This window comes from Mustela erminea, chromosome 6, assembly GCF_009829155.1.
Source record: "Mustela erminea isolate mMusErm1 chromosome 6, mMusErm1.Pri, whole genome shotgun sequence".
NCBI lineage: Eukaryota > Metazoa > Chordata > Mammalia > Carnivora > Mustelidae > Mustela > Mustela erminea.
The window spans coordinates 101,034,558-101,052,022 of record NC_045619.1 but is presented as its reverse complement, the minus strand read 5'-3'; the positions used below and the strand labels follow the sequence as shown (position 1 = coordinate 101,052,022).

Below are 17,465 nucleotides of genomic sequence, written 5' to 3'. Positions count from 1 at the left end.
CCTGTTTCACCTATCCCCCCAGCCCCCTCCTTTCTGGGAACCATCTATGCATTCTCTATAGTTAAGAGTCTGTTTCTTGGTTTTACTCCCTTTACCCCCACACACGTTCATTTGTTTTGTTTCTTAAATTCCATGTATGAGTGAAATGGTATGGTATTTGTCTTTCTCCGATTGATTTATTTCACTTAGCATTATACTCTCTAGCTCCACTCACATCATTGCAAATGACAAGATTTCTTTTTTTTTTTTTTATTTTTTTTTGTTTGTTTTGTTTTTTTAATTTTTTATTTGTTATAAACATATATTTTTATCCCCAGGGGTACAGGTCTGTGAATCACCAGGTTTACACACTTCACAGCACTCACCAAAGCACATACCCTCCCCAATGTCCATACTCCCACCCCCTTCTCCCAAACCCCCTCCCCCCAGCAACCCTCAGTTTGTTTTGTGAGATTAAGAGTCACTTATGGTTTGTCTCCCTCCCAATCCCATCTTGTTTCATTGATTCTTCTCCTACCCACTTAAGCCCCCATGTTGCATCACCACTTCCTCATATCAGGGAGATCATATGATAGTTGTCTTTCTCTGCTTGACTTATTTTGCTAAGCATGATATGCTCTAGTTCCATCCATGTTGTCGCAAATGGCAAGATTTCATTTCTTTTGATGGCTGCATAGTATTCCATTCGTGATCCATTCATCTGTTGATGGTTCTTTCCATAATTTGGCTATTGTGGACATTGCTGCTATAAACATTCGGGTGCATGTGCCCCTTTGGATCACTATGTTTGTATCTTTAGGGTAAATACCCAATAGTGCAATTGCTGGGTCATAGGGCAGTTCTATTTTCAACATTTTGAGGAACCTCCATGCTGTTTTCCAGAGTGGCTGCACCAGCTTGCATTCCCACCAACAGTGTAGGAGAGTTCCCCTTTCTCCGCATCCTCGCCAGCATCTGTCATTTCCTGACTTGTTGATTTTAGCCATTCTGACTGGTGTGAGGTGATATCTCATTGTGGTTTTGATTTGTATTTCCCTGATGCCGAGTGATATGGAGCACTTTTTCATGTGTCTGTTGGCCATCTGGATGTCTTCTTTGCAGAAATGTCTGTTCATGTCCTCTGCCCATTTCTTGATTGGATTATTTGTTCTTTGGGTGTTGAGTTTGCTAAGTTCTTTATAGATTCTGGACACTAGTCCTTTATCTGATATGTCGTTTGCAAATATCTTCTCCCATTCTGTCAGTTGTCTTTTGGTTTTGTTAACTGTTTCCTTTGCTGTGCAAAAGCTTTTGATCTTGATGAAATCCCAATAGTTCATTTTTGCCCTTGCTTCCCTTGCCTTTTGCGTTGTTCCTAGGAAGATGTTGCTGCGGTTGAGGTCAAAGAGGTTGCTGCCTGTGTTCTCCTCAAGGATTTTGATGGATTCCTTTCGCACATTGAGGTCCTTCATCCATTTTGAGTCTATTTTCGTGTGTGGTGTAAGGAAATGGTCCAATTTCATTTTTCTGCATGTGGCTGTCCAATTTTCCCAGCACCATTTATTGAAGAGGCTGTCTTTTTTCCACTGGACATTCTTTCCTGCTTTTTCGAAGATTAGTTGACCGTAGAGTTGAGGGTCTATTTCTGGGCTCTCTATTCTGTTCCATTGATCTATGTGTCTGTTTTTGTGCCAGTACCATGCTGTCTTGATGATGACAGCTTTGTAATAGAGCTTGAAGTCAGGAATTGTGATGCCACCACCGTTGGCTTTCTTTTTCAATATCCCTTTGGCTATTCGAGGTCTTTTCTGGTTCCATATAAATTTTAGAATTATTTGTTCTATTTCTTTGAAAAATATGGATGGTACTTTGATAGGAATTGCATTAAATGTGTAGATTGCTTTAGGTAGCATAGACATTTTCACAATATTTATTCTTCCAATCCAGGAGCATGGAACATTTTTCCATTTCTTTGTGTCTTCCTCAATTTTTTTCATGAGTACTTTATAGTTTTCTGAGTATAGATTCTGTGCCTCTTTGGTTAGGTTTATTCCTAGGTATCTTATGGTTTGGGGTGCAATTGTAAATGGGATTGACTCCTTAATTTCTCTTTCTTCTGTCTTGCTGTTGGTGTAGAGAAATGCAACTGATTTCTGTGAATTGGTTTTATATCCTGACACTTTACTGAATTCCTGTATAAGTTCTAGCAGTTTTGGAGTGGAGTCTTTTGGGTTTTCCACATATAGTATCATATCATCTGCGAAGAGTGATAATTTGACTTCTTCTTTGCCGATTTGGATGCCTTTAATTTCCTTTTGTTGTCTGATTGCTGAGGCTAGGACCTCTAGTACTATGTTGAATAGCAGTGGTGATAATGGACATCCCTGCCGTGTTCCTGACCTTAGCGGAAAAGCTTTCAGTTTTTCTCCATTGAGAATGATATTTGCAGTGGGTTTTTCATAGATGGCTTTGATGATATTGAGGTATGTGCCCTCTATCCCTACACTTTGAAGAGTTTTGATCAGGAAGGGATGCTGTACTTTGTCAAATGCTTTTTCAGCATCTATTGAGAGTATCATATGGTTCTTATTCTTTCTTTTATTGATGTGTTGTATCACATTGACTGATTTGCGGATGTTGAACCAAACTTGCAGCCCTGAAATAAATCCCACTTGGTCGTGGTGAATAATCCTTTTAATGTACTGTTGAATCCTATTGGCTAGTATTTTGTTGAGTATTTTCGCATCTGTGTTCATCAAGGATATTGGTCTATAGCTCTCTTTTTTGATGGGATCCTTGTCTGGTTTTGGGATCAAGGTGATGCTGGCCTCATAAAATGAGTTTGGAAGTTTTCCTTCCATTTCTATTTTTTGGAACAGTTTCAGGAGAATAGGAATTAGTTCTTCTTTAAATGTTTGGTAGAATTCCCCCGGGAAGCCGTCTGGCCCTGGGCTTTTGTTTGTTTGGAGATTTTTAATGACTGTTTCAATCTCCTTACTGGTTATGGGTCTGTTCAGGCTTTCTATTTCTTCCTGGTTCAGTTGTGGTAGTTTATATGTTTCTAGGAATGCATCCATTTCTTCCAGATTGTCAAATTTATTGGCGTAGAGTTGCTCATAGTATGTTCTTATAATAGTTTGTATTTCTTTGGTGTTAGTTGTGATCTCTCCTCTTTCATTCATGATTTTATTTATTTGGGTCCTTTCTCTTTTCTTTTTGATAAGTCGGGCCAGGGGTTTATCAATTTTATTAATTCTTTCAAAGAACCAGCTCCTAATTTCGTTGATTTGCTCTATTGTCTTTTTGGTTTCTATTTCATTGATTTCTGCTCTGATCTTTATGATTTCTCTTCTCCTGCTGGGCTTAGGGTTTCTTTCCTGTTCTTTCTCCAGCTCCTTTAGGTGTAGGGTTAGGTTGTGTACCTGAGACCTTTCTTGTTTCTTGAGAAAGGCTTGTACCGCTATATATTTTCCTCTCAGGACTGCCTTTGCTGTGTCCCACAGATTTTGAACTGTTGTATTTTCATTATCATTTATTTCCATGATTTTTTTCAATTCTTCTTTAATTTCCCGGTTGACCCATTCATTCTTCAGAAGGATGCTGTTTAGTCTCCATGTATTTGGGTTCTTTCCAAACTTCCTTTTGTGGTTGAGTTCTAGCTTTAGAGCATTGTGGTCTGAAAATATGCAGGGAATGATCCCAATCTTTTGATACCGGTTGAGTCCTGATTTAGGACCGAGGATGTGATCTATTCTGGAGAATGTTCCATGTGCACTAGAGAAGAATGTGTATTCTGTTGCTTTGGGATGAAATGTTCTGAATATATCTGTGATGTCCATCTGGTCCAGTGTGTCGTTTAAGGCCTTTATTTCCTTGCTGATCTTTTGCTTGGATGATCTGTCCATTTCAGTGAGGGGAGTGTTAAAGTCCCCTACTATTATTGTATTATTGTTGATGTGTTTCTTTGATTTTGTTATTAATTGGTTTATATAGTTGGCTGCTCCCACGTTGGGGGCATAGATATTTAAAATTGTTAAATATTCTTGTTGGACAGACCCTTTGAGTATGATATAGTGTCCTTCCTCATCTCTTATTATAGTCTTTGGCTTAAAATCTAATTGATCTGATATAAGGATTGCCACTCCTGCTTTCTTCTGATGTCCATTAGCATGGTAAATTCTTTTCCACCCCCTCATTTTAAATCTGGAGGTGTCTTCGGGCTTAAAATGAGTTTCTTGGAGGCAACATATAGATGGGTTTTGTTTTTTTATCCATTCTGATACCCTGTGTCTTTTGACAGGGGCATTTAGCCCATTAACATTCAGGGTAACTATTGAGAGATATGAATTTAGTGCCATTGTATTGCCTGTAAGGTGACTGTTACTGTATATTGTCTCTGTTCCTTTCTGATCTACCACTTGTAGGCTCTCTCTTTGCTTAGAGGACCCCTTTCAAGATTTCCTGTAGAGCTGGTTTGGTGTTTGCAAATTCTTTCAGTTTTTGTTTGTCCTGGAAGCTTTTAATCTCTCCTTCTATTTTCAATGATAGCCTAGCTGGATATAGTATTCTTGGCTGCATGTTTTTCTCATTTAGTGCTCTGAAAATATCATGCCAGCTCTTTCTGGCCTGCCAGGTCTCTGTGGATAAGTCAGCTGCCAATCTAATATTTTTACCATTGTATGTTACAGACTTCTTTTCCCGGGCTGCTTTCAGGATTTTCTCTTTGTCACTGAGACTTGTAAATTTTACTATTAGGTGACGGGGTGTGGGCCTATTCTTATTGATTTTGAGGGGAGTTCTCTGAACCTCCTGAATTTTGATGCTCATTCCCTTTGCCATATTGGGGAAATTCTCCCCAATAATTCTCTCCAGTATACCTTCTGCTCCCCTCTCTCTTTCTTCTTCTTCTGGAATCCCAATTATTCTAATGTTGTTTCATCTTATGGTGTCACTTATCTCTCGAATTCTCCCCTCGTGGTCCAGTAGCTGTTTGTCCCTCTTTTGCTCAGCTTCTTTATTCTCTGTCATTTGGTCTTCTATATCACTAATTCTTTCTTCTGCCTCATTTATCCTAGCAGTGAGAGCCTCCATTTTTGATTGCACCTCATTAATAGCTTTTTTTATTTCAACTTGGTTAGATTTTAGTTCTTTTATTTCTCCAGAAAGGGCTTTTATATCTCTCGAGAGGGTTTCTCTAATATCTTCCATGCCTTTTTCGAGCCCGGCTAGAACCTTGAGAATTGTCATTCTGAACTCTAGATCTGACATATTACCAATGTCTGTATTGATTAGGTCCCTAGCCTTCGGTACTGCCTCTTGTTCTTTTTTTTTGTGTTGAATTTTTCCGTCTTGTCATTTTGTCCAGATAAGAGTATATGAAGGAGCAAGGAAAATACTAAAAGGGTGGCAACAACCCCAGGAAAATATGCTTTAACCAAATTAGAAGAGATCCCAAATCGTGAGGGGGGAGAAAGGGGATAAAAAGAGGTTCAAAAAGGAAGAAAGAAAAAAAAGGAAAAGAAAAGAATTAAAAAAAAGAAAACAAATAAGAAAAATATAAAAAAGAAAATATATTGGATAAACTAGTTAAAAAACGTTAAAAAAGAAAAAGGTAAAAGTTAAAAAAAAAATTACCAGAAGGCGAGAAAAAAAACAAAAAATGAAAAAGAAAAAAATCAAATTAACTGCAAGACTAAAAAAAATCACAGGGAAAAAGTCATGAGTTCCATGCTTTGCTTTCTCCTCCTCTGGAATTCTGCTGCTCTCCTTGGTATTGAAACCGCACTCCTTGGTAGGTGAACTTGGTCTCGGCTGGATTTCTTGTTGGTCTTCTGGGGGAGGGGCCTGTTGTAGTGATTCTCAAGTGTCTTTGCCCCAGGTGGAATTGCACCACCCTTAACAGGGGCCGGGGTGAGTAATCCGCTCGGGTTTGCTTTCAGGAGCTTTTGTTCCCTGAGCGCTTTCCGTAGATTTCCGGAGGACGGGAATACAAATGGCGGCCTCCTGGTCTCCGGCCCAGAGGAGCCGAGAGCCCAGGGCCCCACTCCTCAGTGCGCCCTCAGAGAACAGCGCCCAGTTACTCCCGTCTGCCTGACCTCCGGCCGCGCTCCGAGCTCACCGAGCCTGTGACTGGTTCAAGGTAACCCCGAGCTGTGAGCTTAATGTTGGCTCTGTCTCTGTAGCCGGCTTTCCCATTCCAATACCCGCAAGCTCTGCGACACTCAGACACCCCCGATCCTTCTGTGACCCTGCGGGACCTGAGGCCACCTGACCCCGCGTGGGCTTCACTCCGGTTTAGCCTCTGGAGCGATGTCCCTCAGCGGAACAGACTTTTAAAAGTCCTGATTTTGTGCGCCGTTGCTCTGCCGCTTGCCGGGAGCTGGCCCCTCCCCCCGGGGTCTATCTTCCCGTCGCTTTGGATTCACTTCTCCGCCGGTCCTACCTTTCAGAAAGTGGTTGTTTTTCTGTTTCCAGAATTGCTGTTCTTCTTCTCTTCGATCTGCCGATGGATTTTCAGGTGTTTGCAATTTTTAGATAAGCTGTCTAGCTGATCTCCGGCTAGCTGAAGTAGTCTCAGCCTGCTACTTCTCCGCCATCTTCCGGATGTCTCTAGCAAGTTATTTTAAACATAAACTCCATGGCATCTTTTTGTCTGGGCTATACTTATGCCTCACAAAGTCGAATCCAGGCTATAGAGTCCCCACTTGGTCCTCAGAGCATGTACCACACACGTTTTTTGATTGAACTCTTCAGAAGGACTCAGGACCACTGTCCAAGTCTCCAAATGGCTTCTGATTGTTCTTCGATGGTCATGGCCCAGGAGCGAGACTTCTCCTCCTCCTCTGAATACTTTCCAAACTGAAAAATAGAAAAACATGAAACAAAAAATTTAAAATATCTATAGTTCATGTTCATGGATAGGTAAACTTTCAAGACTAATGTGAGGAGCTTGCCTAGCAGGAACTGCACACTCCCAGGCATGACATGCTGATTTAAAATTAAAAGGATAATTGGAGAGAAAGAAAGCAGAGCTTCTCGATTGTGGAGAGCGGTTTCTTCATCACAGTGGCAGTTAGGATATGCTCCCTCCTTTTTCCCCGGATGCCAGGGCAGTGTGTCTGAAGGATGGAGTCAGACATCGTAATTAGGAGCCTTGTTCTGGGCTTGCCTTAGTCAGATCTGCAGTGCGGAACAAACGCTCCCACAGTCACATGAAAGAAAAGCTGCCACAGGTTGAGCAATTCATAGAGATACATGTTGCACAGACAGATTAAACCAAAAGTCAAAAAAGATTTGACATTCGGCCAGCCAGGGTAATAGGCAAGTAAATAACACTGGGAAAGACAGGCTGCTGTTCCAAGGAAAAAAAAAATGCAATGATGTAATTAAAATCTTCACCATCACTCTGCAAAAGACTTTTCTATGGCATGAAAACCTCAAATTAAATTCAGAGCTGCATATAAGACTGAGGATAAATGCCACAGTCTCTGACAGAGCCGCTGGTTCCAGTCGCAGGTGAGCAGAAGAAATCTTACCAGCACCTTTAGAGTCAAAAGAAAATGCAGATGTGACGCCTGGGCCAACGCCAGTTCACACACAGAATTTGATAAGGGGGCCTCAGCTTGATTTCCATCTGCATGTCTGATAGATTTATCTCTGTTGAAAGAGAACCAGGATGATTATATTGTTGCTTGGTCCTCTGAATGAAGTTACCAAGCTCAATGAAACAGTATGGTCTGACAGCAGGGTTTGTCTTCATCATGTTATAAGTAGTAGTGAACTCCTTCTGAAGCTCATCCAGGAAAGAGAAGACCAGAGCATTTGGGTAATTTTCAGGGCACAACATCATGTAACTCATTCCCAGAGAGCTAATAAAATAATATTATAATGTCCAGTTTTCAGGGTACATCCATTAGGAAGCTGAGCAAGTTTCTTTGAAAGTGTTTTAAAATGTTTTCTGCACTCCTGCAGAAAGTGGCAGCCCATCACGAATGACTGACGCAGATCAAATTATACACATTTCAACCAGTGAGGAGACCTGTCCAGCGGGGACCCACTGCTCCAAGAGATGTGAGCCGCAGTCTATTTGTACCTGTTTAAATTGTTTTCATCCAAGTTTTATGGTTCTGGGTGTACATGTCTTTCACCAACTTTGTTAAGTTTATTCCTAAGCATTTTGTTCTTTTTGATGTTAATGTAAATTGGATTTTTAAATTTCTTTTCAGACAGTTCATTGTCAGTGAATAAAAAACTACTGATTTTTGTGTGTTGAAGTGGTGAGAATGGTTATCCTTGTTTTACTCCAGATTTCAATAGCTTTTAGCTTTTCACCATTGACTATGATGTTAGATATAGGTTTTTTCTATATGGCCTTTATTGTTTTAGGTAAGTACTTTTTGTATCAATTTTCTGGTAGTTTTTTTTATCACAAAAGGGTGTTAAATTTTGTCAAAAGCCTTTTTGGCATCTGGGAGGATGATTGTGTGATATTTATCCTTTATTCTGTTATTTGGTGTAACACATTGACTGATCTGCATATATTGAAACAACTTTGCATCCTATGGATAAATTCTACAAGGTCATGATCCTTTCAGTGTGCTGTCGAATTTGTTTGCTAGCATTTTGTTGAGAGCTTTTACATATGTTCATTATAAATATTGCCCTGTGGTCTTTTTTTGTTATAGTGTCTTTGTCTGTATTAGGGTGATGCTGGCCTTATAAAATGAATTTGGAAGCTTGAATGCTTTATGACATAGTTGTATTAATTCTTTAAATATGTGGTCAAATTCACCTGTGGAGTTTTTGCTTTTTGTCCTTGGCCTTTGTTGTTATTGGGAGGTTTTTGATTACTGAGTCAATCTTTGTTATCGGTCTTTCAAATTGTCTATTTCTTCTTAACACAGTCTTGGTAGGTTGCACATTTCTGACTTTGTTCTTCTTCACTATGTGCTGACCATTCTGGAGCTTTTGGTTTTCATATACACTGTAGAATCAGTTAGTTAATATTCACAAAGTTACTTGCTGGGATGATATTTGGGACTGCATTGAATTTATAGATCAATTTTTGAAGAATCAATATCTTAACAATATTGAGTTTACCTATCCATGAACATGAACTATAGATATTTTAAAATTTTTGTTTCATGTTTTTCTTTTTTTCAGTTTGGAAGTTCTTACCGACATATTTTCAAGCTCAATGATTATTTCCTTGGCCATATCTGGTACTGATGAACCCGCCAAAGGGTTTTTTCATTTCTGTTACAGTGTTTTTGATTTCTAACAGTCCCTTCTGAGTTTTTGTTAGAATTTCCATCTTGTGTCTTACATTATTTTTTTTGTCTTATATTACACATCCATTCTTGATGTTGTCCACTTTTTCATTACAGCCTTTGCATCTTTTTCCTAGTTATTTTAATTCTCAGTCTAATGATTCTGAAATTTCTGCCATAGCTGACTCTGGCTGGAGAACTGGCTTTGTCTCTCAGACTTTTTGCTTTTTAAATTGACTTGTAATTTTTGTTGTTGTTGAAAGCTCGATAAGATGTGTTGCATAAAAGTACATAAACCTTTACAGTGAAGCTTTAAATTTATCTGGCTAGGTGTTATGTCGTGTTTGCTGTAGTGTTAGAGGCTAAGATTTCCCCTAGTGTCCTTATCATTGTCTTCCCTGTTGCCTTTGGATTTTCTTAGAAACTTCTAAACTAGGGTGTGAGACTTGCAGTTTTTTTTTAAAGATATATTTCCTTGTTTCTAGTGAAATAGTGGTAGGGAGGGGCAAAGGGAAAGGAAGAGTCTTAAGAAGACTCTGCACTGAGCATGTAGCCTGATGTGGGGCTCCATCTCATGACCCTGAGATCATGACCTGAGCTGAAACTAAGAGTTGGACTCTTAACTGTTTTTGCCATCTGGGCTTCTGAGGGTTGCAATTATTTCAGCAGTAATCCCCAATTATTCTACAGGAGCCCTATTGATGTGCTGGTGAGGTGTGGGGAGAAGGGGAGCATTCTACAGTCTTATGACTAGGTCTTAGTGTTTTAGTGAGCTTGAGTTGGTATTTCCCTTTCCCAGCATCGAAGACAGAGGGAGCTAGAGTTGAATATTTCTTTTGACTTAGTCCACTTGGTCTTTTTCTCCCTTTCTTTCTTTCTTTCTTTCTTTCTTTCTTTCTTTCTTTCTTTCTTACTTTCTTTTTTTTTTTTAATTTGACACAGAGAGAGAGATCACAAGCAGGCAGGGCAGCAGGCTGTGGGGGGAAAGCAGGCTCTCCGCTGACCAGAGAGTCCCATGCAGGGCTTGATCCCAGGACCCTAAGATCATGACCTGAGCCGAATGCAGACGCTTAACCCACTGAGCCACCCAGGCACCCCACCCACTTGGTCTTTAATAAAATTCTAGTAGATTAGGCTTGAGTTAAAATAGTTCTCCTCAAAGTGCAGGCTTTCTTAATGACAATAGAGAGTTCTGTGCATATTTCAAAATGGTTACTTTTCCCCTCCCCTTGTCATGAACACAAGACGATTTTTCTTTGATCTTTAAGGTAAGATTCCAACAGGGGTCCTTAAGTTTAAATTCAAGAAAGCTCCTCTAAAACATGATTCTCAAGGGTGCCTGGGTGGCTCAGTGGTTTAAAGCCTCTGCCTTCAGTTCAGGTCAGGATCCCAGGGTCCTGGGATCCAGCCCCACATTGGGCTCTCTGCTCAGCAGGGAGCCTGCTTCCTCCTCTCTCTTTGCCTGCTTCTCTGCCTACTTGTGATTTCTCTGTCAAATAAATAAATAAAATCTTTTAAAAAATAATAAAACGTGATTCTCAGACTTTTTAAATTATTTATTTATTTTTTATTTATTTGCAGTATAACAGTATTCATTATTTTTGCACCACAGCCAGTGCTCCATGCAATCCGTGCCCTCTCTAATACCCACCACCTGGTACCCCAACCTCCCACCCCACCCCACCCCGCCACTTCAAACCCCTCAGATTGTTTTTCAGAGTCCATAGTCTCTCATGGTTCACCTCCCCTTCCAATTTCCCTCAACTCCCTTCTCCTCTCCATCTTCCCTTGTCCTCCAAGTTATTTGTTATGCTCCACAAATAAGTGAAACCATATGATAATTGACTCCTTCTGCTTGACTTATTTCACTCAGCATAATCTCTTCCAGTCCCGTCCATGTTGCTACAAAAGTTGGGTATTCATCCTTTCTGATGGAGGCATAATACTCTATAGTGTATATGGACCACATCTTCCTTATCCATTCGTCTGTTGAAGGGCATCTTGGTTCTTTCCACAGTTTGGTGACTGTGGCCATTGCCGCTATAAACATTGGGGTATAGATGGCCCTTCTTTTCACTACATCTGTATCTTTGGGGTAAATACCCAGTAGTGCAATGGCAGGGTCATAGGGAAGTTCTATTTTTAATTTCTTGAGGAATCTCCACACTGTTCTCCAAAGTGGCTGTACCAACTTGCATTCCCATCAAAGGTGAAAAAGGGTTCCCCTTTCTCCACATCCCCTCCAACACATGTTGTTTCCTGTCTTGCTAATTTTGGCCATTCTAACTGGTGTAAGGTGATATCTCAATGTGGTTTTGATTTGAATCTCCCTGATGGCTAGTGATGATGAACATTTTTTCATGTGTCTGATAGCCATTTGTATGTCTTTATTGGGGAAGTATCTGTTCATGTCTTCTGCCCATTTTTTGATATGATTATCTGTTTTGTGTGTGTTGAGTTTGAGAAGTTCTTTATAGATCCTGGATATCAATCTTTTGTCTGTAGTGTCATTTGCAAATATCTTCTCCCATTCCGTGGGTTGCCTCTTTGTTTTCTTGACTGTTTCCTTTGCTGTGCAGAAGCTTTTGATTTTGATGAAGTCCCAAAAGTTCATCTTTGCTTTTGTTTCCTTTGCCTTTGGAGACATATCTTGAAAAAAGTTGCTGTGGCTGATATCGAAGAGATTACTGCCTATGTTCTCCTCTAGGATTCTGATGGATTCCTGTCTCACGTTGAGGTCTTTGGAGTTTATCTTTGTGTACGGAGTAAGAGAATGGTCGAGTTTCATTCTTCTACATATAGCTGCCCAGTTTGCCCAGCACTATTTATTGAAGAGACTGTCTTTTTTACACTGGATATTTTTTCCTGTTTTGTCAAAGATTATTGACCCATAGAGCTGAGGGTCCATATCTGGGCTCTCTACTCTGTTCCACTGGTCTATGTGTCTTTTTATGCCAGTACCATGCTGTCTTGGTGATCACAGCTTTGTAGTGAAGCTTGAAATCAGGTAGTGTGATGCCCCCAGTTTTATTTTTGTTTTTCAACATTTCCTTAGCGATTTGGGGTCTCTTCTGATTCCTACAAATTTTAGGATTATTTGCTCCAGCTCTTTGACGAATACTGGTGGAATTTTGATCGGAATGGCATTAAAAGTGTAGATTGCTCTAGGCAGTATAGACATTTTAACAATGTTTATTCTTCTGATCCAAGAGCATGGAAGGTCTTCCATCTTTTTGTGTCTTCTTCAATTTCCTTCATGAGTGTTCTGTAGTTCCTCGAATACAGATCCTTTGCCTCTTTGGTTAGGTTTATTCCCAGGTATCTTATGGTTCTTGGTGCTATAGTAAATGGAATCAATTCTTTAATTTCCCTTTCTATATTTTCATTGTTAGTGTATAAGAAAGCCACTGATTTCTGTACATTGACTTTGTATCCTGCCACGTTGCTGAATTGCTGTATGAGTTCTAGTAGTTTGGGGGTGGAGTCTTTTGGGTTTTCCATATAAAGAATCATGTCATCTGTGAATAGAGAGCGTTTGACTTCTTCATTGCCAATTTGGATACCCTTTATTTCTCTTTGTTGTCTGATTGCTGTTGCTAGGACTTCTAATACTATGTTGAACAAGAGTGGTGAGAGTGGACATCCTTGTCATGTTCCTGATCTCAATGGGAAGGCTGCAAGTTTTTTCCCATTCAGGATGATATTTGCTGTGGGTCTTTCATAAATAGATTTTATGAAGTTCAGGAATGTTCCCTCTATCCCTATACTTTGAAGCGTTTTAATCAGGAACAAATGCTGGATTTTGTCAAATGCTTTTTCTGCATCAATTGAGAAGACCATGTGGTTCTTCTCTCTTCTCATATTAGTTTGTTCTATCACATTGATTGATTTGCGAATGTTGAACCATCCTTGTAGCCCAGGGATGAATCCCATCTGGTCATGGTGGATAATCTTTTTAATGTGCTGTTGGACCTGTTTGCTAGGATCTTGTTGAGAATCTTAGCATCCATATTCATCAGTGATATTGGTGATATTGGTCTCCTTTTTGGTAGGGTCTTTGCCTGGTTTGGGGATCATGGTAATGCTGGCTTCATAGAAAGAGTCTGGAAGTTTTTCTTCTGCTTCAATTTTTTGAAACAGCTTCAGGAGAATAGGTGTTATTTCTTCTTTGAAACTTTGGTAGAATTCCCCAGGGAATCCATCAGGTCCTGGGCTCTTGTTTTTTGAGAGGTTTTTGATCACTGTTTCAGTCTTGTTACTAGATATCATTCTATTCAGTTGTCAATTTCTTCCTGGTTCAATTTTGGGAGTTTATAGTTTTCTACGAATGCATCCATTTTATCTAGGTTGCTTAGCTTATTGGCATATAACTGTTGATAATAACTTCTGGTGACTGTTCTACTTCCTTGGTGTTAGTTGTGTTCTCTCCCTTTTCATTCATAATTTTATGAATTTGGGATTTCTCTCTTTTCTTTTGGATTAGTGTGGCCAGTGGTTTATCGATCTTATTGATTCTTTCAAAAAACCATCTTCTAGTTTCATTGATACGTTCTACTGCATCTCTGGTTTCTACCTTATTTATCTCAGCTCTAATCTTGATTATTTCCCTTCTTATGTGTGGAGTTGGTTTGATTTGTTGTTGATTCTCCAGTTCTTTAAGGTGTAGAGACAGCTGCTGTGTTCTGGATTTTTCAGTTTTTTTGAGAGAGGCTTGGATGGCTATGTATTTCCCCCTTATGACCGCCTTTGCTGTATCCCATAGGTTTTGGACCAAAGTGTCTTCATTCTCATTGGTTTCCATGAATTGTTTCAGTTCTTCTTTGATCTCCTGATTGATCCAAGCATTCTTAAGCAAGGTGGTCTTTAGCTTCCAGGTGTTTGAGTTCCTTCTGATCTTTTCCTTGTGATTGAGCTCCAGTTTCAAAGCATTGTGATCTGAGAATGTGCAAGGAATAATCTCAGTATTTTGTTATTGGTTGAGTCCTGATTTGTGACCCAGTATGTGGTCTATTCTGGAGAAGGTTCCATGTGCACTTGAGAAGAATGAGTATTCTGTTGTTTTAGGGTGGAATGTTCTGTATATATCTATGAGGTCCATCTGGTCCAATGTGTCATTCAATGCTCTTGTTTCTTTATTGATTTTCTGCTTCGATGATCTGTCTGTTTCTGAGAGAGGCGTGTTAAGATCTCCTACGATTAGTGTATTCCTATCAATATGACTCTTTATCTTGATTAACAGTTTTCTTATGTAATTGGTTGCTCCCATATTGGGGGCATAGATATTTACAATTGTTAGATCATCTTGGTGGATAGTCCCTTTAAGAATGATGTAGTGTCCTTCTGTATCTCTGACTACAGTCTTTAGTTTAAAATCTAATTTGTCTGATATGAGAATCGCTACCCCGGCCTTCTTTTGAGGCCCATTGGCATGAAAGATGCTTCTCCATCCCTTCACTTTCAGTCTGGGTTTATCTTTAGGTTCAAAATGGATCTCTTGTAGACAACATATGGAATGGTCCTGTCGTTTTATCCAATCTGCAACCCTGTGCCATTTTATGGGCGCATTTAAGCCATTCACATTGAGAGTGATTATTGATAGATATGTTTTTATTGACATCATGTTACCGTTGAAGTCTTTCTTTCTGTAGATTGTCTCTATATTTCTGTTCAATGCTATTCTTAGAATTTTTCCTCTTTTATAGAACCCCTCTTAATATTTCCGGCTGTGTTGGCTTGGTGGTTGCATAATCTTTTAAGCCTTGCCGGTCTTGGAAACTCTTTATCTCTCCATCCATTTTGAATGTCAGTCTTGCTGGATAAAGTATTCTTGGTTGCATGTTCTTCTCATTTAATGCCCTGAGTATGTCTTGCCAGCCCTTTCTGGCTTGCCAATTCTCTGTGGACAGGTCTGATATTATTCTGATGGGCTTTCCTTTGTAAGTAAGGAGCCTTTTTGTCCTAGCGGCTTTCAAGAAATCATACCTACAATTATGATTCCTCAATTTGACTATCAGGTGCCTTGATTTATTTTGGAATGTATAATCTTGGGTGGAGACCGTTTGGCCTCTAGTACATGAACACTGGTTCCATTCGCGAGATTGGGAAAATTTTCATAAATAACTTGTTCCAGTATATCTTCTAGACCTCTTTGTTTCTCCTCCCCTTCAGGGATTCCAATAATTCTGATGTTGGAACATTTCATGGCATCATTTATTTCCCTGATTCTGTTTTCGTGGTTTCTAAGCTGTTTGTTCCAGGCTTCCTCCTGATCCTTTCTCTCTATCTGTTTGTCCTCCAGATCACTAATTCTATCTTCTGTCTCAGTTACCCTAGCTTTGAGAGAATTTAGATTAGATTGGATCTCATTGAGAGCATTGTGAACCTCACCCCTGGTAGCTTTTAGCTCCGCTCTAACATTGTGAACATCATCTCTCGTCGCTTTCAGCTCAGCCCTAATAAATTCTGTTTGGCCACCCATGGCTTTCTCCAACCTAGCTATTTCCTGGATAATTGTTACCCTGAATTCTCTTTCCGACATATTGTCTATGTTGATAGCCATTAGCTCTGTTGCAGAAGGTCCATCCTCTGTATTTTTCTTCTGTTGGGCATTCCTCCTCCTAGTCATTTCGGTGAGAGATGACTGAACAGATGTAGCTGGATGTATTGACCGTGGTGCAGTCAAGGTGCACCGTGGAACACTTCTGAGTAATCAGGATTCCCCACCCAAATGAGAGACAAAAGAAAAGAAAAAAGGAAAAAAAGAGAGAGAAAGAGAGAGAGACAGGAAAGAAAGGGAAGATGAAAGAGAAGGTTCAGCCCAAATGGGCCCCAAGGTAAGATTTATGAAGTATACAAACAAAAACAGACAAACAAAAAGACTGATAAAAGTATATCACAAGAGAAAAAAAATACATAAATATGCAAATAAAGGAAGAACCTCGTCAAAAAGAACCCCAAGTGTAAGATTTATATGCTATCAGGACAAACACAAAAACACAGAAACACTGGTGGAAGAAAAAGATGGGAGAGTGGTTATAAATTCTCAGTGTGGGCGAGGAAGGTTGTTTTGATTCTTCCTGGATGTATCTTGATATCTTTGTTAAAGGACTCAACTTTCCTAAGATAAAGGGGGATTAAAAATTGGTTTACCTAGAGGGGTAGTATTGATTGGGGAAAGGGGATTACTCTGAAGTTTAACTCTATATGAGTATTAGAAAATAAAAATAAAAAGGAATAAACTAGACTAAACTAAAATTTAAAAAAAAGAAATTCAAAAAATAGAAATGCAAAGGAAAAACACAGGTGTATGTATCAAAAAGTTCAGGTTAGAAGGTTATTATGGAATTTGATGTACTGGACAGCTCACTGTGATGGTAAATAGGTTAAAAAATTATCTATATTTTTAAAAAATATAGAATGGTGGGAGCAAGTTAAAAATAAAAGTTGTCCTATGAAGTAGTGGTGGTTGTTCTCTTGTAGTCTTTTTTTTTCCTTTCTTGGTTTGTTTTCTGGGGGAGGGGCCTGCCACGTGGGTTTTCAGTCAATGGTGTTTTCTGAGTTAAGCCCTTCCACCCACCTCAAGGGAGTGGGCTCTGGGGAAACTGGTTTTTTTCAGGCTTTTGTTCTCTGGCGGTTTTTATGTTTGTTCACTTTTTTTTCTCTCACCTTGACCGCTTTTGATGGTTTTTGTAGTTTTAGAGGAAAACAAACTGCACCCTGACCTCCCTCTCAGAGAGAAGCCTCAGTCTGGCTACAGAGCCCAAATAAGTTCCCCTTGGCTGCTGGCAGAGCAGGTTCCGAGTCGCGGTCCCTGGGGACACAGGATCTTTTGCTTGTACCCAAAGCCACGGCAACGGCAGCTGTCTGGGCAGCTCCAGACTCCCAGAGAGGTTCCAAGCAGCCATTGCACACTGAGATTTTCCCTCTGGCCCGGGCTGGGAGTGCCTGGTCTTTCTGGGTCAAAGAGCGCCCGCCTTGCGTGCACCTCTTTCAGGGGAGGCTGTGGGTCGTGCATGCATTTCAGGCTCTGAGAATGGGGCGCAGGTCCAAAAGCACCAGGCTGGGCCTTTGAGCACCTCAGGGGAGAGTTTGGGGCACGCCTCTTAGGCTCTGAAACAATGTCGCGGGTCAAAGAGCCGGCTGGGCCTTTGTGTACCTCTCTCAGGGGAGGATGAGGGGCGCGCGCATCTCAGGCTCTATAGCAGGGCTTGTGCGTTC

At 40.1% G+C, this 17,465-nt stretch overlaps 1 pseudogene; it reads right to left on the bottom strand.

Moving 5' to 3' along the window:
- Positions 1 to 7,110: 7,110 nt before the first annotated feature.
- On the bottom strand, positions 7,111 to 7,999 carry LOC116592506 (annotated as a pseudogene).
- Positions 8,000 to 17,465: the final 9,466 nt, after the last annotated feature.